The sequence below is a fragment of the Conger conger genome, chromosome 12 (assembly GCF_963514075.1).
Source record: "Conger conger chromosome 12, fConCon1.1, whole genome shotgun sequence".
Lineage (NCBI taxonomy): Eukaryota > Metazoa > Chordata > Actinopteri > Anguilliformes > Congridae > Conger > Conger conger.
In genome coordinates this window covers 800120-824745 of record NC_083771.1, presented here as the reverse complement: position 1 = coordinate 824745, position 24626 = coordinate 800120, and the positions used below count along the sequence as shown (strand labels likewise).

The following is a 24626-nucleotide window of genomic DNA, read 5'->3' as shown; positions in this document are numbered from 1 at the left end:
GACCGGGGACGAAGCAGCGGGCTCACTGTCCGACTCCCCAGCCAGCAAGCCCCACCTCTCCCTGAAACTTACCCGTCCCTTCTTTACCCCGCCCTCCTTCTCAGGCCCCACCACCTCGTCAGCCAGCCTCTTCATCACCCCGGCCTGAGCCGCTTCCATCTCCTCCTCGGACTCCACAGTCACCATGGACCCGGACCCGGACCCGGACTCGGAATCCGACTCCACTGGTATCCCGTACAGGTTCTCCAGGGTCTCCTCTGGAAACAACACCAGGCTTCCCTGGTCGCTCCCTTCCCCTACCTGCCTCTTCTTGTCCTTTTTTTCTACCCTCCGCTCCACCGTGGCCCTGCTGGACTCCCCGGCCCCTACCTCACCCTCTTCTACCCCTTCCTCTCTCTCCTTGTCTTCCACTCCCTTGCCCTGGGCCACTTCACCCCCTTCTTCATCTACCTCTTCCTGGGCTCCCTTCTTCTCCATTCCCTGGGCTTCCTCTCCCTCCCTTTCCCTCCCCTTCTCTCCTGCCCCCTCCTGGGCCTTGCTGTTCTTCTCCTCCGCTTCCTGCCCTTCTCCCTGAGCCTCTCTCTCAGTCCTCCCTTTCTCTTCTCCCTGCTCCTCAACCCTCCCCTTCTCTCCTACCTGCTCCTCCCCCTCCTCAGTCCTCCCCTTCTCTCCTCCCTGTTCCTCCTGTGTCTCTCGCTCCCTTTGTTCTCTGCTGGCTGCCCGGAGTGCCTTTGTTCTATTTGCAAAGGAGTCCGGGCAGTCCCGAAACAGGTGGGTATTCTCCCCGCACAGATTGCACTTCCTCCCAGTTGTACACTCTGCGGCCAGGTGCCCCACCTCCCTGCACTTACCACACACTACCACTCTGCAGGCTTCAATCAGGTGGCCATATTGGCCACACCTGCGGCACAGCTTGGGCTGACCCTGATAATATATCAGCCCGCGGTTCTCACCCAGCACAATTAGTGTCGGCAGGTGGCGCATCCCACTGAACCCTGATGGGTCCTCGTTTAACTTGATTGGCACGCGCCAAACACAGGTCCAAATGCCGTCCACATCCATTACTTTTTGTGGAGAACCTCTCACCTGGCAATACCGAGAAAGCCAGGTGGCAATGTCCGGTTCCTCCACAGTCTCATTGAACATACGGACAATAGCCACTTTCAGGCTATCGTCCGTAAGCCTCTCTACCTGGAACATGCCCAGTTTCTCTTTCACTGTCTCGAACTTTGTCCAGAACGAGGCCAGTTGCTGTGACGTTTTGAAGGATACGTCGAATCCTTTTCCTTGGGGGAGGACTACGAGGCAATTAATCTCAGCTGGGGTGAACCCCAGCACTCCCCTGATATATTTCCTGGAGAAATCCAGACGAGAAAGCTGCAGAAGCTTTCCGTCTTTCTCTCTCAACAGGAATCTTACACAGCAGTGTCTGCGGCTTCCCAGTCTCGCCGCAGACATTTTACAAACTTTTACAAAGAACAAACGACAAAAAGACAAAAAACTCAAAAAGACCAGCACACAGAATTAACTTTCTAATCAAACGTATCTTAAAGACAAAAAAATGTTTTTACCCCAGGACAAAGGCCCTGTTTCTCCCAGCTCCACCCCTTAACACACCCCAATCAACAGTACTTACCTCCTTTTCTTCAACTCGGAAAAAAACCAAAAAAATTCCAAAAAAAACTGTTTTACAGATTTCAAAATTGCTTACTTGCCCAGAGATCAAACCGCCTATCTTAGCCAAAAGGCCGAGAAGCGATAACCACAAACTGGCCCCTGCCGACGGCGCCCTCCCGGTGGCCCCGGACCGCGCTCGGGGCAGACGCCACCTGGCCCAGGGGCCGGCCCCCCTCCCCGCCTTCCCAAGAACCCTGCGCACGCACTGACTGGCCGGTCGGCGAGCTACCGTAACGACCGGACTCAGCTGGCTCCTCCCACCAAGATCCACTGTCCTCCACTGGCAGGCACAGCCGCCAAAAACACTCAACACATACCGAGTACACTGTGACGTACTTACTACCGAGTTACTTACTGAATAGCTGCTCTCTAGGCAGCGACCAAAGCTATTTAGCGAGCGGGGCATCGATCGCACGCGGCAAGCAGGCGATAAGCCAGAAAGGAGCAAGTCGGCTCGGCTCGTCGGCGACGCGCAAGCAACCCGCATACCTGTCGCACATTGCCGTCTGTCCTTAAACCGTTCGAAGCTGCCCCGTCCTGTGGACAGAGCATCCAAAAATAGCACAAACTCAGGTGCGTTCCTCTCCACGGAAATCTTTAGTAAAAGGCGAAAGATTTGTGCGTGCTGAAGAGAAACCCGAGCGAAATGTGACCTTTCAGCGCACCAGGCGCCTCCGGCCCCCTTCCCAGCCACTCCCACTGACCCGGGGTTGCCACTGCTGCCAGCCGGCCGGACAGACAATCCGAGAGGGAAGGTGGGAAAAGCGAGACAGCGCAATGACAACAAACAGTTACGTCCCGCACAGAAAACTACATCATTTTGCTAAAAAACAGAGGCAAGCACACTTACAACAAGGGCACATATTCACCCTATTTACAACACAATTTACATACATACAAAAAAAACAAACAAACAAACAAACAAAAAGGGGGAAGAACAGGGCAACCCACCCACCTAGCAAAGGACAACAAAACACAACCTTTTTTTGCACAAAACTTGGAGAGGCGCACCGTTCCCGAACGCACTGCAATAACGGGTCGATGCTTGAAGCGGACGGAGCAAGCTCCTTCTCCGACTCCCTGTGCCAAAAATCCGTTTAATATATAGTCCCCTGATAGGGGACGTATCAGATATTAAACTGATAAGAACAGATTTTTTTTTTTATATAAGAAACTTTTATTTTTACAAATATCATTTTACATTTTATTTACATTACACACACATAACACCAACTGTATACCCACCCCTTACCTTTTCCACAGACAACACATATACATTCATTATTTACACTTTTATTTACACTATTTACACATTTGCCTCTTACAGGCTCAAGGCGGCCTTCACCCTTCCCCATTTCTTTTCTCCCCTTTTTCTCCCCTCTACCTGGGCGCACACCCTCATCTCCACCTCCACTCTTCTCTCCCACCCCTTGAAACACTGCCCCCCCGTCGTGCCATCTGAGGGATTCAGCATTTTCCTGTTCCTGCTGTCCCACAGGGCCAGCTTCCCCCAGCTCACCAGGAGGCTGAAAACCTCCCTCTCCTCAGCCTTCAGGCTCCCCACCCCGGCAGCCCTCATGACCCCCTCTTTGTCCACTGCTGTGGCCCATACCGGGAGAAACACCACCCTGTTTGCCCTCCCCCAGAACACTCTTGCAAAAGGGCATTCCCATAGGGCATGCCCTCCCGTCTCCTCCCTCCCACACCCCCTGGGGCACAAAGGGCTCCTGGCAGTGCCAGCCCTGTGCATCCTCTCCCTCACCGGTAGTCTTCCCAGACCTCCCAACCAGTTCAGGTCTCCTGCCCGGTTTGGGAGCCACCTGGCCGTCAACCACCTCCATTGCCCTCCGCACCTTTCCACCTCCCTCTCTGCCTCCCTCGTCCTCCTGCCCAGGATCGCTTTGTAGAGGGCCCGATGGTCCCGCAGCCCCTGCGCCATGATGATCTCCCTGTGCGTTCTTAAAAAGAGCACTGCCCTTGTGTACCACCACGGGGTGTCCTCCGCCCTCGGCCCCCTGTTGTCCCACCCCACCAGCTCCCTCATGGCTGTCCCCACCCACATCTTCATGAGGTGCCGGCACTTGTGGCCTTCATCCCCCACCAGGGTATCAACAATGCCCTTCAGATATAACACCTCGAGCTTTACGCCCACGTCCACGAGGCCTCTTCCCCCTTTCTCCACTGGCAAAAACAAAACCTCCCGTTTTACCGGCTCCAACCGCCCTCCCCACAGGAAATAAAAAATCAGCCGGTTCAATTTCACCCTGCACACCGCCGGCATCGGAAAAACCCTCCCTAAATAAATCAATTGCGGCAAAAAGTCCGCCTTCACCACTAGTACCTTACCCGTCACTGTTAAAGCTCTCGCCCTCCACAAGCCCACCCTCTTCCTTACCTTTTCCAGGCACTGCTCCCAGTTCAGCCTGTCTGCCCTCTCCCTGCTGAACCGGATCCCCAGCACCTTCATCCCGTCCTCACACACTGCGAGGCCATGCTGTTCCCCCCTCCTCCCTCTCCATCCCTCGGTCACCATCACTGCCGACTTGCTATAGTTAACTTTTGACCCCGACCCACGACAGTACTGGCCCACCAGGCCCATGACCCTCTCTATGTCCCTGTCTGAGGAGACCACCACTGTAGTGTCGTCCGCGTACTGCAGCAGCTTTAAGGTCTCTCCCCCGCTGCCCGGGATCTGCAGGCCTCTAAAAACCTTGTCCTGCCTCATCAGTTCTGCCAGAGGCTCTATAAAGCAGACATAGAGTAGTGGGGACAGAGGGCACCCCTGTCTCACCCCTCTACCCTGCGACACCGCCGCGCTCAGAGCTCCGTTCACCTTTACCCGGCTGAAGGCCCCCCTATAGAGGGTCCTCACCCAGGAAATGAACCTCACTCCGAACCCCATCCTTCCCAGAACCTGCACCAGGAAGGCGTGGTCGACCCGGTCGAACGCCTTCTGCTGGTCCAGGCCGATCACCCCTACCCCCACCTTCCTGCTTCTCGCCCAGCTCAGCACATCCCTGAGCAAAATTAAGTTTTGGGACCCCATCCTTCCCGGAACCGCACAGGTTTGATCTGGTCCCAGAACTTCCCCCAGAACCCCCTTGGCCCTGTTGGCCAGCACCTTCCCCAGCACCTTGTAGTCGGTGCAGAGGAGTGTGACTGGCCGCCAGTTCCCCAGATCTTTCCTCTCCCCCTTCTTGAACAAAAGGTTTATTACCCCCTCCCTCATTGACTGGGGCATTTTCCCCACTTCTCCCACCCGGTTAAACACCTCCACCAGGTCCTCCGCCATTATACCCCAGAAGTGGGTATATAGCTCCCTGGTGATCCCGTCCTTCCCTGGAGTCTTCCCCGCCTTTAGGGAGAACAAGGCTTCCCTTACCTCTTCCATCCCTATCCTCCTCCCCAGAGCTTCCTGATGTCCCTCCCTTACCTTCCTCCAGAGCTGCGCCACCAGCCTGTCCCCCTCCTCTGTGTCCCTCTCCTCCCTACCAAACAGCACAGAATAAAACCGTGCTGCTGCATCCAGCTTTTCCTCCTGCAGTCTTACCTCCCCCTGGTTTGTAGCTAGCGCCTCCATCCATCCCTCGCTTTGGCGCGCACTCACCGCCTTGAAAAAGAAAGGCGTCACCCTCTCGTCCTTTTCCTTCCTCTCCACCCTCGCCAGGAAGGCAAACCGCCTTGCTTTCTCCACATAGTACGTCTTTATTTGCTCTTTTAAGGCCTTGACCTCCTCTGTCCTTACCCTCCCTCCCCTGTTTGCCACGCCCACCCAGTATTGCAATTCACTCTGCAATACCCACACCCTCTCTCTCTCTTCCCTTCTCCTTGCTATCCCGTATGCCACACAGAACTCTTTTATCCTTACCTTCACCACCTCCCACCAATCCAGAACACATACAAACTGGGCTTTGAAGGCCTTCCACCCCAAATAAAATTCCCTAAATTGCTCAACAAAACAAAAATCTTCCAGGAGCTCCGAATTAAAAACCCAAACCCTTTTCCTTTCAGGCTCCCCTCCCTCCAAAATACACTTTATAAAACAATGGTCTGAGGACCAACTAGGCAACACCCCAAAATTTTTCAACTTAAATTTTTTCGAAACAAAAAAATAATCTAACCTTCTCCTGCAGTCCCTGGAGTTTGCCCAGGTAAACCCCTCCCCCTGTCGGCCATCTTTTCTAAAACAATCAAACAAAGCAAATTTGTCCAAAATCTCTTTTTTTAAATAAAGGGCCGAAAAATCCCTCCTCCCTCCCACCATCCCCTCGTCCATAGACACATTAAAATCCCCCCCCAAAATAATATTTCTATTTGTCGCCAACAAATCTGGCAAAACCTTAAAGAACTTAAAACGTTCAGAAATGTTGCACGGGGCATGCACATTTATCAGCCTAAATTTTTCCCCTCCCCACAGAACATCTACCCACATTAGTTTCCCTGGTACTACCGACAGGAATTCCTCTACCAACACACCCCTACCTTGAAACAAAATCCCCAAACCGTCAGCATGGACATTCCCCACTGACCAAACCGAAGGCCCCATCACCCAATCCTTCCTAAACGCGTCTACATCTTTCCCCCCTCCCAAATGACATTCCTGCAGAAAAAACACATCCCAAGGCATCTCTTTTAGGGATAAAAACAGTGCAGCCCGTTTATACTTTTCCTTTATTCCCCCCCGTGTTTAAAGACATACAGATTTTCTCCATTACAGCAATAATATTTTTACTGAGGCTTTCAGCCTACCTCCGTCCAAAAATCTTCTCCATCCCCATCCTGGGTTCCGCCGGCAATGGAGCGTCCGAGTCCCCCATCTCGTTCTCCACCTCTTCGGCCCAGTCCTTGGGCCTGGCTATGGCCTTGACCGGAGCCCTGGCCTTTGCCTGCCTCCCCCCTGGTGGAGCTCCAGCCATCTCAGGCCTCTCCTTCCTCTTCTCTCCCCTCAGCCTGATGACGGCATCCTCCTCCATGGACAGCTCCATGTCGGAGTCGTCGCTGCCCTCATCCGCCGTCTCCCTCCCCTCCCTGCTGCCGAGCTCCAGATCGGTGTCTGGGATCGGGCCTTCCTCGGTGCTAGGCCCCGCTGAGCCCGGTGCAGGCCCTCTCTGCTCCCCCTTCCTGCTTTCCGCCTTGCTGTGCTCTGTTGGGCCTGGTGTAGGCCCCTCAGCCTCTGCTGGGCCTGGTGTAGGCCTCTCAGCCCCTGCTGGGCCTGGTGTAGGCCTCTCAGCCCCTGCTGGGCCTGATGTAGGCCTCTCCGCCTCCTTTGGGCCTGGTGTAGGCCCGTCAGCCTCCGTTGGGCCTGGTATAGGCCTCTCAGCCTCTGCTGGGCCTGCTGTAGGCCTCTCAGCCTCTGTTGGGCCTGGTATAGGCCTCTCAGCCCCCGCTGGCCCTGGTGTAGGCGTTGCTCTCTCCCTGGCTGCGTCGGCGTAGGTGCGGCGGCGCTCAGGGCATGCCCTCATGAGATGATCCCCCGAGCCGCAGACGTTGCAGGTGCGCGGCTCCTTGCACTCGGCCGCCATGTGCCCTCTTTGTCGGCAATTGTGGCAGACCACCAACATGCACCCCGCGTCGACGTGGCCCACCTCCATGCATCGCCGACAGAAAGGAGGCTGTCTGGAGTACATGATGTGGCCCTTCACTCCTTCGACCATGCAGAGGGCTGGAGGATGGAGGAAGCCCTCGTATCCATGGTCACTCTCCCGGAGCAGGACCTCATACACCCTCTGGCCATTCCAGAAGCCGTAGACGTCCCTCCGGTATCTGGGTCCGGCCACCACCCTGGCGTACCTCTCCAGGTACCTCCCGACAGCCTCGTCCGGCACGTTCATATCGAAGAGGTTGATAATCACCACCCTGTGGTTCCTCCTCTCCATGGACTCCACGCGGTATGACCCCAGATCTTCCCTCTTGCACCGCTCCATGAACGCCTTAAATGCATCCGGTCCTCTGAAGGCTACATCCACGAACTCCTCCCTTCCATTCCGCTGTATCCCCAGAATGTCGTTCTCCGACAGCGAGAACTTCTCCAAAATGAAGGCCTTCACAAACTCTTCCCTCTGGGGCATTCTCCCTGGGGCTCCTGCCCACTTTACTCTCACGGTATTCCGAACTGCTCTCCAATTACTGTTCGCCATACTTACAAATTGGTCACTTCTCCTCACCACAAACCACTTGATCTTAGCCAAAAGGCCGAGAAGCGATAACCACAAACTGGCCCTTGCCGACGGCGCCCTCCCGGTGGCCCCGGACCGCGCTCGGGGCAGACGCCACCTGGCCCAGGGGCCGGCCCCCCTCCCCGCCTTCCCAAGAACCCTGCGCACGCACTGACTGGCCGGTCGGCGAGCTACCGTAACGACCGGACTCAGCTGGCTCCTCCCACCAAGATCCACTGTCCTCCACTGGCAGGCACAGCCGCCAAAAACACTCAACACATACCGAGTACACTGTGACGTACTTACTACCGAGTTACTTACTGAATAGCTGCTCTCTAGGCAGCGACCAAAGCTATTTAGCGAGCGGGGCATCGATCGCACGCGGCAAGCAGGCGATAAGCCAGAAACGAGCAAGTCGGCTCGGCTCATCGGCGACTCGCATGCAACCCGCATACCTGTCGCACATTGCCGTCTGTCCTTAAACCGTTCGAAGCTGCCCCGTCCTGTGGACGGAGCATCCAAAAATAGCACAAACTCAGGTGCGTTCCTCTCCACGGAAATCTTTAGTAAAAGGCGAAAGATTTGTGCGTGCTGAAGAGAAACCCGAGCGAAATGTGACCTTTCAGCGCACCAGGCACCTCCGGCCCCCTTCCCAGCCACTCCCACTGACCCGGGGTTGCCACTGCTGCCAGCCGGCCGGACAGACAATCCGAGAGGGAAGGTGGGAAAAGCGAGACAGCGCAATGACAACAAACAGTTACGTCCCGCACAGAAAACTACATCATTTTGCTAAAAAAACTGAGGCAAGCACACTTACAACAAGGGCACATATTCACCCTATTTACAACACAATTTACATACATACAAAAAAAACAAACAAACAAACAAACAAAAAGGGGGAAGAACAGGGCAACCCACCCACCCACCTAGTAAAGGACAACAAAACACAACCTTTTTTTGCACAAAACTTGGAGAGGCGCACCGTTCCCGAACGCACTGCAATAACGGGTCGATGCTTGAAGCGGACGGAGCAAGCTCCTTCTCCGACTCCCTGTGCCAAAAATCCGTTTAATATATAGTCCCCTGATAGGGGACGTATCAGATATTAAACTGATAAGAACAGATTTTTTGTTTAAGAAACTTTTATTTTTACAAATTACATTTTACATTTTATTTACATTACGTACACGTAACACCAACTGTATACCCACCCCTTACCTTTTCCACAGACAACACCTATATATTCATTATTTACACTTTTATTTACACTATTTACACATTTGCCTCTTAGAGGCTCAAGGCGGCCTTCACCTTTTCCCATTTCTTTTCTCCCCTTTTTTTTCCCTCTACCTGGGCGCACACCCTCATCTCCACCTCCACTCTTCTCTCCCACCCCTTAAAACACTGCACCCCCGTCGTGCCATCTGAGGGATTCAGTACTTTCCTGTTCCTACTGTCCCACAGGGCCAGCTTCCCCCAGCTCACCAGGAGGCTGAAAACCTCCCTCTCCTCAGCCTTCAGGCTCCCCACCCCGGCAGCCCTCATGACCCCCTCTTTGTCCACTGCTGTGGCCCATACCGGGAGAAACACCCCCCTGTTTGCCCTTCCCCAGAACACTCTTGCGAAAGGGCATTCCCATAGGGCGTGCCCTCCCGTCTCCTCCCTCCCACAGCCCCTAGGGCACAAAGGGCTCCTGGCAGTGCCCGCCCTGTGCATCCTCTCCCTCACTGGTAGTCTTCCCAGCCCGCCCAACCAGTTCAGGTCTCCTGCCCGGTTTGGGAGCCACCTGGCCGTCAACCACCTCCATTGCCCTCCGCACCTTTCCACCTCCCTCTCTGCCTCCCTCGTCCTCCTGCCCAGGATCGCTTTATAGAGGGCCCGATGGTCCCCCAGCCCCTGCGCCACGATGATCTCTCTGTGAGCCCTTAGAAAGAGGACTGCCCTTGCGTAACACCACGGGGTATCCTCCGCCCTCGGCCCCCTGTTGTCCCACCCCACCAGGTCTCTCATTGCTGTCCCCACCCACATCTTCATGAGGTGCCGGCACTTGTGGCCCTCATCCGCCACCAGGGTATCAAAAATGCCCTTTAAAGATAGCACCTCTAGCTTTAAGCCCACGTCCACGAGGCCTCTTCCCCCTTTCTCCACTGGCAAAAATAAAACCTCCCGTTTTACCGGCTCTAACCGCCCTCCCCACAAGAAATAAGAAATCAACCGGTTCAATTTCACCCTGCACACCGCCGGCATCGGAAAAACCCTCCCTAAATAAATCAATTGCGGCAAAAAATCCGCCTTCACCACTAATACCTTACCTGTCAATGTTAATGCCCTCGCCCTCCACAAACCCACCCTCTTCCTTACCTTTTCCAGGCACTGTTCCCAGTTCAGCCTGTCTGCCCTCTCCCTGCTGAACCGGATCCCCAGCACCTTCATCCCGTCCTCACACACTGCGAGGCCATGCTGCTCCCCCCTCCTCCCTCTCCATCCCTCGGTCACCATCACTGCCGACTTGCTGTTGTTCACTTTGGACCCCGACCCCCGACAGTACTGGCCCACCAGGCCCATGACCCTCTCGATGTCCCTGTCTGAGGAGACCACCACTGTAGTGTCGTCCGCATACTGCAGCAGCTTTAAAGTCTCTCCCCCGCTGCCTGGGATCTGCAGGCCCCTAAAAGCCCTGTCCTGCCTCATCAGTTCTGCCAAGGGCTCTATAAAGCAGACATAGAGTAGTGGGGACAGAGGGCACCCCTGTCTCACCCCTCTACCCTGCGACACCGCCGCGCTCAGAGCTCCGTTCACTTTTACCCGGCTGAAGGCCCCCCTATAGAGGGTCTTCACCCAGGAAATAAACCGCTCTCCGAACCCCATCTTGCCCAGAACCTGCACCAGGAAGGCGTGGTCGACCCGGTCGAACGCCTTCTGCTGGTCCAGGCCGATCACCCCTACCCCCACCTTCCTGCTTCTCGCCCAGCTCAGCACATCCCTGAGCAAAATTAAATTCTGGGTCCCCATCCTTCCTGGGACCGCACAGGTTTGATCTGGTCCCAGCACTTCCCCCAGAACCCCCTTGGCCCTGTTGGCCAGCACCTTCCCCAGCACCTTGTAGTCGGTGCAGAGGAGTGTGACTGGCCGCCAGTTCCCCAGATCTGACCTCTCACCCTTCTTAAACAAAAGGTTTATTACCCCCTCCCTCATTAATAGGGGCATTTTCCCCACTTCTCCCACCCGGTTGAGAACTTCCACCAGGTCCTCCGCCATTATACCCCAGAAGTGGGTATATAGCTCCCTGGTGATCCCGTCCCTCCCTGGCGTCTTCCCCGCTTTTAGGGAGAACAAGGCCTCCCTTACCTCTTCCTTGCCTATCTTCTTCCCCAGAGCTTCCTGTCTTCCCTCCCTTACCTTCCTCCAGAGCTTCCCTACGAGCCTGTCCCCCTCCTCTGTGTCCCTCTCCTCCCTCCCAAACAGCACTGAGTAAAAAAGCGCCGCGGCGTCCAGTTTTTCCTCCTGCTTCCTTACCTCCCCCTGGCCTGTCCTTATCGCCTCTATCCATCCGTCGCTCTGGCGTTCCCTCACGACTTTAAAAAAGAAAGGCGTTACCCTCTCATCCTTCTCCCTCCTCTCCACCCTTGCCAGGAAGGCAAACCGCTTTGCTTTCCCCATGTAATATGCCTTTATCTTCCCTTTTAAAGCCTTTACCTCCTCTACCTCTACCCTCCCTCCCCTGTTTGCCACACCCACCCAGTATTGTAGTTCGCTCTGTAGTGCCCACACTCTCTCTCTCTCTTCCCTCCTCTTCGCTATCCCATAGGCCACACAGAACTCCCTTACCCTTTGCTTTACCACCTCCCACCACTCCAAGATACATGGAAATTGGGCCTTGAAAGCCTTCCAACCAAAATAAAACTCCTTAAACTGCTCTACAAAAACTGCATCCTCCAGGAGTTCTGCATTAAAGCTCCAAATCCTGCTTTTTTTCCGCTCCCCTCCCTCTAATATACACTTTATTGCACAATGGTCGGAGGACCAGCTTGGTAGCAGCACAAAATTTCTCAACTTAAACGCCTTCGAAACAAAAAAATAATCCAGCCTTCTCCTACAGCCCCTGGAGTTCGCCCATGTAAACCCCTCCCCCTGTCGGCCATTTTGCCTAAACCCATCAAACAAAGAAAACCTAACTAAAATCTCTTTCTCTAAATAACTAACTGAAAAATCCCTCCTTCCTCCCACTATCCCTTCATCCACAGCCACATTAAAGTCCCCTCCCAAAAACATATACCTCTATTCGTCGCCAACAAAACCGGCAACAACTTAAAAAAAGCCAAACGCTCAGAAATATTGCACGGGGCATGCACATTTATGAGCCGTAATTTCCCCCCCCCCCACAAAACATCCACACACAGGAGCTTTCCTGGGACTATGGTCAGGAATTCCTCGACCACTACCCCCCTTCCCCTAAACAAAATCCCCAAGCCGTCTGCGTGGACATTGCCCACTGACCAAACTGAAGGCTCTAAACCCCAATCCTTCCTAAAAATGGCCACGTCCTTCCCCCCTCCCAAATGGCATTCTTGAAGGAAAAGTACATCAAACGGCACCTCTTTTAGCGATAAAAACAGTGCAACCCTTTTGTCCCGTTCCTTTATGCCCCTGGCATTTAGAGACATGAAAGTCCTCTCCATTACTAAAAATGTATTAAAAGAATTATTGGCTTCCGGCCTACCTCCGTCCAAAAATCTTCTCCATGGCCCCCCTCGGATCCGTTGGCGGTGGAGCCTCCAAGCTCCCCATCTCCTTCTCCACCTCCTCGGCCCAGTCCTTGGGCCTAGCCACGGCTTTGGTAGGGGCCTTGGCCTTAGCCTGCCTCCCCCCCGGTGAAGCTCCAGCCATCTCAGGCCTCTCCTTCCTCTTCTCTCCCCTCAGCCTGATGACGGCATCCTCCTCCATGGACAGCTCCATGTCGGACTCGTCGCTGCCTTCCTCCGCCGTCTCCCTCCTTTCCCTGCTGCCGAGCTCCAGATCGGTGTCCGGGATCGGGCCTTCCTCCATGTTAGGTCCCGCTGCGCCCGGCCTAGGCCCTCTCTGCTCCCCCTTCCTGCTCTCTGCCTCGCTCTGCTCTGCTGGGCCTGGTGTAGGCCCCTCAGCCTCCACTGGGCCTGGTGTAGGCCCCTCAGCCTCCACTGGGCCTGGTGTAGGCCCCTCAGCCTCCACTGGGCCTGGTGTAGGCCCGTCTGCCTCTGTTGGGCCTGATGTAGGCCTCACAGCTTCTGTTGGGCCTGGTGCCGGCCTCTCCACCCCCGCTGGCCCTGGTGTAGGTGCTGCTCTCTCCCTGGCTGCGTCGGCGTAGGTGCGGCGCCGCTCAGGGCATGCCCTCATAAGATGGTCCCCGGAGCCACATACGTTGCAGGTGCGCGGCTCCTTGCACTCGACTGCCATGTGCCCTCGCTGCCGGCAGTTGTGGCAGACCACCGACCTGCACCCCGCGTCGACGTGGCCCACCTCCATGCACCTCCGACAAAAAGGAGGCTGCCTGGAATATGAGATGTGGCCCTTCACTCCTTCGACCATGCAGAGGGCTGGAGGATGGAGGTAGCCCTCGTAGCCATGGTCACTCTCCCGCAGCAGGACCTCGTACACCCTCTGGCCATTCCAGAAGCCGAAGACGTCCCTCCGGTATCTGGGTCCGGCCACCACCCTGGCGAACCTCTCCAGGTACCTCCCGACCGCCTCATCTGGCATGTTCATATCAAACAGGTTGATGATGACCACCCTGTGGTTCCTCCTCTCCATGGACTCCACCCGGAAAGCCCCCAGATCTTCCCTTTTGCATCTCTCCATGAATGCCTGGAATGCCTCTGGTCCTCTGAAGGCCATATCAACGAACTCCGCTCTCCCGTTCCTCTGGATGCCCAAAATATCCCTCTCTGACAGAGAGAACTTCTCCAAAACAAAACTCTTCACAAATTCTTCCCTCTGGGGCATGCTCCCTGGGGCTCCTGCCCATTTCACCCTTGCAGTGTTTCTTACGGCTCTCCAATTGCTAGATGACATACTTACTGTCGCTTCTCTCCACCACAAACCACTTGATCTTAGCCAAAAGGCCGAGAAGCGATAACCACAAACTGGCCCCTGCCGACGGCGCCCTCCCGGTGGCCCCGGACCGCGCTCGGGGCAGATACCACCTGACCCCGGACCCGGCCCCCCTCCCCGCCTTCCCAAGAACCCTGCGCACGCACTGACTGGCCGGTCGGTGAGCTACCGTAACGACCGGACTCAGCTGGCTCCTCCCACCAAGATCCACTGTCCTCCACTGGCAGGCACAGCCGCCAAAAACACTCAACACATACCGAGTACACTGTGACGTACTTACTACCGAGTTACTTACTGAATAGCTGCTCTCTAGGCAGCGACCAAAGCTATTTAGCGAGCGGGGCATCGATCGCACGCGGCAAGCAGGCGATAAGCCAGAAACGAGCAAGTCGGCTCGGCTCATCGGCGACTCGCATGCAACCCGCATACCTGTCGCACATTGCCGTCTGTCCTTAAACCGTTCGAAGCTGCCCCGTCCTGTGGACGGAGCATCCAAAAATAGCACAAACTCAGGTGCGTTCCTCTCCACGGAAATCTTTAGTAAAAGGCGAAAGATTTGTGCGTGCTGAAGAGAAACCCGAGCGAAATGTGACCTTTCAGCGCACCAGGCGCCTCCGGCCCCCTTCCCAGCCACTCCCACTGACCCGGGGTTGCCACTGCTGCCAGCCGGCCGGACAGACAATCCGAGAGGGAAGGTGGGAAAAGCGAGACAGCGCAATGACAACAAACAGTTACGTCCCGCACAGAAAACTACATCATTTTGCTAAAAAACAGAGGCAAGCACACTTACAACAAGGGCACATATTCACCCTATTTACAACACAATTTACATACATACAAAAAAAACAAACAAACAAAAAGGGGGAAGAACAGGGCAACCCACCCACCTAGTAAAGGACAACAAAACACAACCTTTTTTTGCACAAAACTTGGAGAGGCGCACCGTTCCCGAACGCACTGCAATAACGGGTCGATGCTTGAAGCGGACGGAGCAAGCTCCTTCTCCGACTCCCTGTGCCAAAAATCCGTTTAATATATAGTCCCCTGATAGGGGACGTATCAGATATTAAACTGATAAGAACAGATTTTTGTTTTTAAAGGTTTTTATTGTATCAATACATAAAAAAAATTGACAATACATTATTTTTTTAAGGGCAAGTTCCTACAGGAATAAATAACAAATCTTAAATAACAAAATTACACTCTAGTAAAATCATATACATAGATACAAATAAAATGCATGTCATTTCATTAAAAATCCCACCAAGACCCTTTGCCCTTCCCTTTATTTATCGATAAAAGCACACACAATATTTAAAATCACAACCACAATCATTAAAACAGACGACCTTTGTACCGGGCAGCGGTGGGCGCTCTTAAACAACCTGCCTTCACACCGCCCCTGTTACCTCGTCATAACAGATCCAGGCCGGTCAGGCTGGCCCTCCCGGCCCCATGATCATTGTCCAGGCTGCATGCCCCCATGCCCCCTTGGCCCAGTCCACACCTCTTCTCCGCCGGTCTCGCCACATGTAGTCTCTGAGGGAGGCAAACGCCACCCTCCTCAGTGCCTCCGGTGACAAGGCCCTGTTCTCCTTGATCCACACAGTGCGGGCAGTCCAGATGGCCTGTTTGACACAGTTTATGGCCAGCCACAAACATCTCCACCGGCGTGAGGTCCTTCCCCTGCCCACGCCGTACAGCACCATCTGGCACTGCAGGGTCAGTCCCGCTCCCAGCAGCAGCTGGATCAGGGGCCCGCACTGTGTCCAGAGGGTCCTTGCCACCGGGCAGTCCCATAGACAGTGGCGGACCGACTCCTCCTCTTCACACCTGGGCCAAGGGCACTTTGCAGTCCTGGCCAGTCTCCGGGCATGCAGCACTCCTTGGACCGGGAGGACCCCATGCGCCGCCAGCCAGGCCAGGTCTCTATGGCGATGCAGCAGATCTGGGTGGGCCACAGCGTTCCAAACTTCTTCCGGCTGGCCTACTGCCAGCTCACGCACCTGGCTCACCGGATCCCTACCCTGCACAAAGGACAGGAGAGACTTGTGGTTAGTTAAAACCCCCGCTCCCACCCCTTCCAACCCCATCTTCTTTAAAAAGGCCTTCATTTTCACATACCCTCCCACCATTTTAAAAGCCAAGGGTACCGTTAAAGGCACCCTCACCACCCCAATGCTTCTAAAATAGGCCCCGCTAAAAAACTTGACAAAAAAAACGCTTTACAAGACAGAGACAGACACAAGGACACCTGCAGCGCCACAAAGTGGCACCACAACACAGTGTAAAAATCCAGAACCCCCTTCCCACCCTTCTCTGGTTCCTTTTTTACTACCGTTCTGGGCAACCGCTCCCATTTTGTTCCCCATAAAAAATAAAACAAAGCACGATCAAGACGAGACAACACGGCACGAGACGGCACAAACACAACACTCACAAACAGCCACAAGGGTAAAATCACAGATTTTAAAATGAGAATTTTGCCCTCCAGCGATAATTCCCTTTGCTTCCAAAACTGTAGCCGTTTTTCCGTTGTTTTTAAAATCCCCGCCCAGTTCCCATCCCCACGTCCGTCAGAATTAAAATGGACCCCGAGGATTCTCACCTGGTCAGGTCTTGCCATCATTGGCATTCCAGAGAGTTCAGTCCCTGTCCAACGTCCGTACAGTTTTAGGTCACACTTGTCCTTGTTAAGTCTTGCCCCTGAGGCCCTCCCAAACCACACTGTCCTGTCAACAGTCCGGTCAATGGAAGGCTGGTCAGTGCAGAGTACGGTCACGTCGTCCATGTATAAAATGCAGCGGGCCTCCTGCCCACCGCTCCCTGGAATGCCCAGCCCTGATATCCGGGTATCCCTTCTCAACACTTGTGCCAGTGGCTCTATACAGCACACAAACAGGAGTGGCGATAACGGACAGCCCTGGCGGACACCGCAGCGGACGTCTACTGCCTTGGAGAGGACCCCGTTCACCAGGATTCTGCTTCTAATCCCCGTGTACAGAAGCCCCACCCGTGCTATGAACCCAGCCGAAAAGCCCATTTTCCCCAGCACCTTGAACAGGTACTGGTGCGAGACTCGATCGAACGCCTTTTCAAAATCTAAATTTAGTACGGCGAGCCGAATGTTTCTGTCTCTCGCATAACAAATGGCGTCTCTTACCAGTACGAGGCTGTCAGTGATCCTCCTTCCAGCCACAGCACAAGTTTGATCCGGGTGGATCACGTCAGGTAAAACCGTCCTCATCCTCAGGGTTAAAATCTTACTCAAGAGCTTAAAATCGAAATTTAAAAGGGTGATCGGGCGCCAATTCTTTATCTCGTGCCTCTCTCCTTTCTTAAAAATTAGTGTGACCACCCCCTCTCTAAAACTCTTAGGTAAAATTTTTAAATTGTCAAATTCGTTAAAAATATTTAAAAGATCTGATTCTAATAAATACCAAAATTTTTCATAAAATTCCTGTGGCAGCCCATCTAGGCCAGGTGCTTTGCCTTTTTTAAAAGACTTAAAACTGCGTGTTAGCTCTTCCCTCCCTATTCCTCCTTCCAAAATGCCTCTATCCTCCACCACCCCCTCTATAAAATTTAGCACCTCCCCCGTCCTTTCCTCCTCTACCTCCTTTTCCCTAAATAAATTACCATAAAACCCCTCCACCACCCTCAGCATGCCATCTGTATCTGTATTTAAAACTCCATCTTCTCCCTTCAGACCTTTCATTAAAATATTCCTTGATAAAATCTTTTTAAAAAAGAATCTTGTACACTTTTCTCCTTCCTCTATCTCCTTTTCTCTACTGCTAAAAATGATGCTTTGGCATTTCTTCTCCATTAAAATCTCCATCTCTCTTTTGACCTCTTTATATTCTTCTTTAAAATCAAACCCCATATTTATTAAATTCCCGTATCTATTTAATCTTTTTTGTAGTCCCACCCACACCCTCCTCTCCTTTGCTTTTTTCTCCCTCCCCTGTTTAATAAAAAAACCCTTTATTTGTTTTTTTACCCACTCCCACCACTCAGCCCGGGTCTCATAAAAACATTGGAGGGTCCGCCATTCTTCATATACTTCATTAAAAGCCATCACTACTGCCGGGTCCTCCAACAACCGGCAGTTCAGTTTCCATATTCCCCTGCCGACTGCTACACCTGACTTCACAGCCAGGGAGCAGCACAGCAGGGAATGGTCTGAGTAAAATACCGGGCTCAGAGACGATGCCAGACCAGCAAAACCCCTGGCAAAGAGGAAGTCAATCCTCGATGCTCGGGATCCATCACTCGTGCGCCAGGTAAAACCCTCCTGCCCCGGGTTAAGAGCAGAATAAATATCTGTGAGTTTAAAATCATTAATTAAATTTTTCAAATAAAAAGACGTTTTGTCCATTTTAAAATCCTCCCCTGCTCCCCTCCGCCCAGCCCTGTTTAAAACGCAATTAAAATCCCCAACCAATAGCAGAGGAGCTCTCCCTAAAAGGTATGTGGGGAGCTCCTGAAGGAGCTCCCAGCGCTCCTGCTTCCCCTGCGGGCAATAAATATTCACGAGGTTAAAAGTCATTTCATTAAAAGAGAGAGATACTGTTAAAACTCTGCCTGTTCTCACCACTGTGCTCCCCTTCACCTCAATATTTCTGTTCTTCACCAGCACTGCCACACCATCCGCCCGATTGGAGTGGGAGCCGCTCCAGAGAGACGGCCCCTGCTGCCATAGGTCCTCCCACATCCTGTAGGAGGAGCGATATGGCAGCCCACACTCCTGTAGGCAAATCACATCTGCTTGCACACTTTCCAAAGAACACAACACAGATCTTGCCCTCTTTAATGTCCTCACGCTGCACACATTAATGGTTGCCACCGTGAGGGGCATGTGCTGGGAAGCCATTTTATTAATATTTTTTAAATTAAGAAGTGAGGGTTAGAACAGGCAGAAAGAATTAAAAACACCACGAAGTTAAAAGAAATGCCATACTCACCATCACTTTAAAACCCCACCGCCACCTGCTGGTGACCCAGCAGATGACGATGGTTCCGTCTCGGAGATATAGGGGGCCTGGTTTTGTCCCTGCTCCGGGTAGATTGGGGAGGAGCCCGATGACCCGCTGTCTGACAGCCCAGCCATCAGGCCCCACCTCTCCCTCACCCCCCTTTTCTTTCTTTCCACCCCTTCCGTTCCAGTCTCTGCACCTCTTTTGCGGACCATTCCTTCCACCAACATTTCCTCATCACTCTCCCCCTCTGTTACAGTCTCCATGAAGACTGCGTCAGAGTCGGAGTAAGAGTACAGAGACTCGACGGGTTCACAGGCCATTTCTTTCTCCCTGTTCTCCCCCTCCTTCACTTCCACCTCCTCACCTGCACCTTCTTTCCCGGCCACGCCCACACTCATTCCCTCATTAACCTTCACATTCACTCCACCTGCCTCTCCCTCGTTCTCTCTCACATTCTCACCAGCGCCCTTTCCACCAGCCGCGCCCACACTCGTTCCCTCATTTACTCCCCCATTCTCACCTGCACTCTTCCCACCAGCCACGCCCACACTCATTCCCTCGTTTGCTCCCCCATTCACTCCACCTGGCTCTCCCTCATTCTCTCCCACATTCTCACTCACTCCACTCGTTCCAGCCACACCCTGACCACCATTTTCACCTTCTGCCCCTTCTTGGGCTTCCTCACCCTTTCCCTCTTCCTTCTCCTCCTGCTCCTTCCTCATGGCCTCCCCCTCCTCCCCCGGGCGTCAGCCCTCGCCTGCTTGGCCCTGTTCGCGTAGGAATCAGGGCAATCTCTGAACAGGTGGTCTGAAGACCTGCAGAGATTGCACCTGATTCCATTCACGCACTCAGCCGCGAGATGCCCCACCTCCCTGCACCTGTTACAAAAAATGACCTGGCAGGCCTCTGCCAGATGGCCATAGGCCCCACACTTCCTGCAGAGTTTTGGCTGGCCTTGGTAGAAGACCAGCCCCCTGTTCTCCCCCAGAACAATAAGGGAGGGCAGATGTCTTAACCCCCCATATCCATTTTTGTCCTCCACCAATTTCACCGGGGCCTTCCAACTCCCAGTCCAAATCCCATCTATATCCATTATTTTCTGGGCTGGCCCCCTCACCAGGCAGTAGTTCCTTAGCCAGGCTACCAGGTCTTCCGACTCCACCGTCTCATTATACATCTTGAAAACGATGTATTTTACAGAGTCATCTGTGAGCCTCTCAATGTCGAACATTGAGAAGCTCTCCTTGCTTTTTTCAATTGAGTTCCAGAAGGAACCCAACAGCTGAGGGGTGCGGAAGCTTACGTCAAAGCCCCGACCCCTCGGGAGCACAACCAAACAGTTTATGTCTCCCGGCACAAACTTTAATGCTCCCATGAGCAGCTTCCTGGAGAAGTCAAAACGGGACATCTCCAGGAGCTTCCCTTCCTTCTCCTTCAGGGAGAACCTCACACAGCAGTGCCTCCGGGCGCCGACCCTAGCAGCCGCCATCCCGGATACACCACCACACAAAGACTACACCACACTACAAACAATTTAACAAAGAAGTATCAACCGCAGAGAAACACAGGAAAAGCACGCCCAAAAGGGCCCTACCCCCCCGGAGGACCCCCTCACTCCTCCTCTCCGGTTGGGCTCTTAACACACCCTACACACACAAAAAAGGACACAAGCAACACAGCAACAAAAAAGACAACTATTATTTACTTACTTTTTCTTTTGAGCGCGACAAGACTCCTCTCCCACCAACCAACGATTCGACCGCCTATCTTAGCCAAAAGGCCGAGAAGCGATAACCACAAACCGGCCCCTGCCGACGGCGCCCTCCCGGTGGCCCCGGACCGCGCTCGGGGCAGACGCCACCTGGCCCAGGAGCCGGCCCCCCTCCCCGCCTTCCCAAGAACCCTGCGCACGCACTGACTGGCCGGTCGGCGAGCTACCGTAACGACCGGACTCAGCTGGCTCCTCCCACCAAGATCCACTGTCCTCCACTGGCAGGCACAGCCGCCAAAAACACTCAACGCATACCGAGTACACTGTTACGTACTTACTACCGAGTTACTTACTGAATAGCTGCTCTCTAGGCAGCGACCAAAGCTATTTAGCGAGCGGGGCATCGATCGCACGCGGCGAGCAGGCGATAAGTCAGAAACGAGCAAGTCGGCTCGGCTCATCGGCGACTCGCAAGCAACCCGCATACCTATCGCACATTGCCGTCTGTCCTTAAACCGTTCGAAGCTGCCCCGTCCTGTGGACGGAGCATCCAAAAATAGCACAAACTCAGGTGCGTTCCTCTCCACGGAAATCTTTAGTAAAAGGCGAAAGATTTGTGCGTGCTGAAGAGAAACCCGAGCGAAATGTGACCTTTCAGCGCACCAGGCGCCTCCGGCCCCCTTCCCAGCCACTCCCACTGACCCGGGGTTGCCACTGCCGCCAGCCGGCCGGACAGACAATCCGAGAGGGAAGGTGGGAAAAGCGAGACAGCGCAATAACAACAAACAGTTACGTCCCGCACAGAAAACTACATCATTTTGCTAAAAAACAGAGGCAAGCACACTTACAACAAGGGCACATATTCACAACACAATTTACATACATACAAAAAAAACAAACAAACAAACAAAAAGGGGGAAGAACAGGGCAACCCACCCACCTAGTAAAGGACAACAAAACACAACCTTTTTTTTGCACAAAACTTGGAGAGGCGCACCGTTCCCGAACGCACTGCAATAACGGGTCGATGCTTGAAGCGGACGGAGCAAGCTCCTTCTCCGACTCCCTGTGCCAAAAATCCGTTTAATATATAGTCCCCTGATAGGGGACGTATCAGATATTAAACTGATAAGAACAGATTTTTTTTTTTTTTGTATTTTAATTATTTTATTGTCCGCTCAGACATCACTTTACATACACACACTTTACAACAAAATCCAAACACAAAACCTCTCTACATCTCTCTTTAACAGAAAAAAACCCCAAACCCCACCCCTTCCCAACCAAGTCCCAAAGTCCCAAAACCCATTCTTTCCCCCTCCCCCTTCCCAACACATTCCCACCATACAAAAACGCATTTCAAACCAAAAAATCTCAAAAAACAGAGACAGCAATACAAACCAAACAAGAAAACAAACAAAAACAGCCCTACACACAAAACCCTTCAAAAACCCTACCTCACCCCCTTCCATCGCTCCCATGCGGCGTGGAAGCCCCACCTGAGCACCTCCCATCGGAAGCGCCGCTCCACCTCCGCCTCCACCATCCGCACCACCCCCCTCCCTGTCCACCCCGTCTTCACCGCTCCCCTCTCCCCCCGAGCCCCCCACAGCTTCTGCTTCGCCAGGCTCAGCAGCAGCAGCGTCTGAAACCTGGCCCTCCCCTTCTCCCTCCCCAACCCCTCTCCAAAAAACACTCCCTCCCGTGTCACCCCCCTTACCCTCCTGTACCTCCTCCCCATCCGCTGCCACACCTCCTGGGCAAAGGGACAGCCCCAGAAGACATGGGCCACGGTCTCCTCCTCCCTCCCACAGCCCTCCCTGGGACAGAACCTGTTCTGGGTCAGCCCGTGCCGGTACAGGACGTCCCTCACTGGCAGCCTCCCGTAGGCCACCAGCCAGTTCAGGTCCCTCAGGCGGTTCTCCAGGCCCTTTGGCTGGATCACCGCCCAGACCTCCCGCCCCACCGGCACTCCTGTCCCCCCCACCGGCCTCAGCCGCTCTTTTAGGGCCTTGTACAGGGCCCTGTGGTGCAGCACCAACTCCCTGTCCGCGCCCTCCTCGTGCCTCCTGGCCCAGCGACTTACCTGCGCATAATGAGCAGGGGCCACCTGCCCCCTTGGCACCCTGTTGTCCCACCCCACCAAACCCCGCACACAAGACACAAACCAAAAACGAACAAAATACTGAAACTTATGCCTTTGTGGGGAAACCAAAGAAACACACAAATTACAATAAAACAAAACATCTAACTTGAGGGGAAGGTGAAGCACATCCCTCCCTCCCTCCTCCACCGCCATGTACATCACCTCCCTCCTCACATATTCGTAGCCTCCCCACAAAAACTTAAACACCGCCCGCACCAGCTCCCTCCTAAGCCGCACGGGCACCGGGAAAACACAGGCCAAATAAATTAAGGAGGGCAGGATGTCGGCCTTTAGGACCAGGGCCCTCCCAGACAGTGTGAGCCGGCGTGTGGACCAAAGGCCCAATTTGGCCTTCACGCCCGCCACCCTCTTCTCCCAGTTCCTCACTGCGTCCCTCCTTACCCCCTCCCCAAACTCCACCCCCAGAACCTTCACTGGCTCTCAAACTACCTGCAGCCCACACTGTCTATCCTTCCTCCCCTTCCACACCCCTAAATATTTAATGGTGGACTTTTCCAGGTTGATAGCGGCTCCCGCCCCCCTGGCAAAGTCCCCCACCACCTCCATCGCCCTTCGCACACTCCTGTCCCCCTCCAGAAACAGGCACACGTCATCGGCGTATAACGCCACCTTCAAAACCTCCCCCCCCGCCCCTGGCATTGGCACCCCTCTGATCCCTCCATCTCTCCGTATTGCCTCTGCCACCGGCTCCATGTATAGTACAAAGAGGAGGGGTGATAAGGGGCACCCCTGCCTTACCCCCCCCCTCTGCCACACCATATCCCCCAAATGCCCGTTAACCCCTACCCTACTCCCCACACCCCTATACAGCAGCTGCAGCCACCTCAAAAAACCCTCCCCAAACCCCAACCGTGCTAAAACCCCAAACAGAAAACTGTGGCTGACCCTGTCGAACGCCTTCTCCATATCTAGCGAAACCAACACTAATGGCAGGTTCCTCTCCTCCACCCAGCACAAAACGTCCCGCGTGAGCTGGAGGTTCCATGCCGCCGATCTTCCCTCCACCCCACAGGTCTGGTCCTCCCCCACCAGGAACGGCATGGCCAAACTCAGCCGACCCGCCAGTGCCCGGGCGATGAGCTTGTAGTCGACGCCCAGAAGTGTTATTGGGCGCCAGTTTTTTAGCTCAAGCTCATCGCCCTTCTTCCGCAGCATGACCACCACTCCCTCCTTCATCGATGGGGCGAGCTCCCCCTTCTCAAATATCTCCCCCACGGCATCCAAAAAGTCTGGGCCCACCATCTCCCAGAATTTAGAGTAGAATTCCTTAGGAATCCCATCCTTCCCCGGGGCCTTCCCTCCCTTCATCCCGGAGAGTGCCTTTCTGAGCTCCTCCGAGCTGAAGGGCACCTCCAGGACTGCCCTCACTCCCTCCGGCACCCTCTGCTCCACCAGACCCAGAAACCTCTCAGAGGCACTCCTGTCCACCTCTCTTTCCCCGAAAAGGTGAGAGTAATAACAGGAGGCCACCCTCAGCATCTCCTGCGTTCCTCTCTGCACCCTCCCGTCCTCCCCCCTCAGCCCTTCCATCACCCTCTTTGCCCTCATCGCCCTCACCCTCTGAAAGAAATACGAGGAGCAGGTCTCGTCTTTCTCATATTTCTCTCCCTGGCTCTTAAAAGCCAGGGAGCGCGCCTTGTCCTCGTGCAGAGCCCTCAGCTCTGCCTTTACCAACTCCCACCTCCCCTCATCAAACTCCCCCCCATTGTTCCATCCCACATAGAGCCCCTCTAGCTCCCTTTGGAGCTTAAGGGAGTACCTCTGCTCCCTCCGTTTCTTTCCCTGGCAGTAGGCGATAGCTAAGGCCTTAATCCTGGCCTTTGTCCGCTCCCACCACTCTGTTGCCG

At 54.2% G+C, this 24626-nt stretch overlaps 5 non-coding genes and 3 pseudogenes across 5 annotated transcripts; all 8 read right to left on the bottom strand.

Moving 5' to 3' along the window:
- Window positions 1–2210: 2210 nt before the first annotated feature.
- LOC133106592 (U5 spliceosomal RNA) lies at window positions 2211–2322 on the bottom strand. Its single transcript, XR_009704554.1, has one exon. It is a non-coding gene; the product is annotated as a U5 spliceosomal RNA (small nuclear RNA).
- A 355-nt stretch (window positions 2323–2677) lies between these two features.
- LOC133106333 (U2 spliceosomal RNA) lies at window positions 2678–2858 on the bottom strand (annotated as a pseudogene).
- A 5468-nt stretch (window positions 2859–8326) lies between these two features.
- LOC133105736 (U5 spliceosomal RNA) lies at window positions 8327–8443 on the bottom strand. Its single transcript, XR_009703930.1, has one exon. It is a non-coding gene; the product is annotated as a U5 spliceosomal RNA (small nuclear RNA).
- Window positions 8444–8803: 360 nt separating this feature from the next.
- Window positions 8804–8979, bottom strand: LOC133106389 (U2 spliceosomal RNA; annotated as a pseudogene).
- Window positions 8980–14387: 5408 nt separating this feature from the next.
- On the bottom strand, window positions 14388–14504 carry LOC133105735 (U5 spliceosomal RNA). Its single transcript, XR_009703929.1, has one exon. It is a non-coding gene; the product is annotated as a U5 spliceosomal RNA (small nuclear RNA).
- A 347-nt stretch (window positions 14505–14851) lies between these two features.
- On the bottom strand, window positions 14852–15049 carry LOC133106318 (U2 spliceosomal RNA). Its single transcript, XR_009704468.1, has one exon. It is a non-coding gene; the product is annotated as a U2 spliceosomal RNA (small nuclear RNA).
- Window positions 15050–21138: 6089 nt separating this feature from the next.
- Window positions 21139–21255, bottom strand: LOC133105733 (U5 spliceosomal RNA). The gene has a single exon (XR_009703927.1). It is a non-coding gene; the product is annotated as a U5 spliceosomal RNA (small nuclear RNA).
- Window positions 21256–21598: 343 nt separating this feature from the next.
- Window positions 21599–21778, bottom strand: LOC133106532 (U2 spliceosomal RNA; annotated as a pseudogene).
- Between the last annotated feature and the right edge of the window lie 2848 nt (window positions 21779–24626).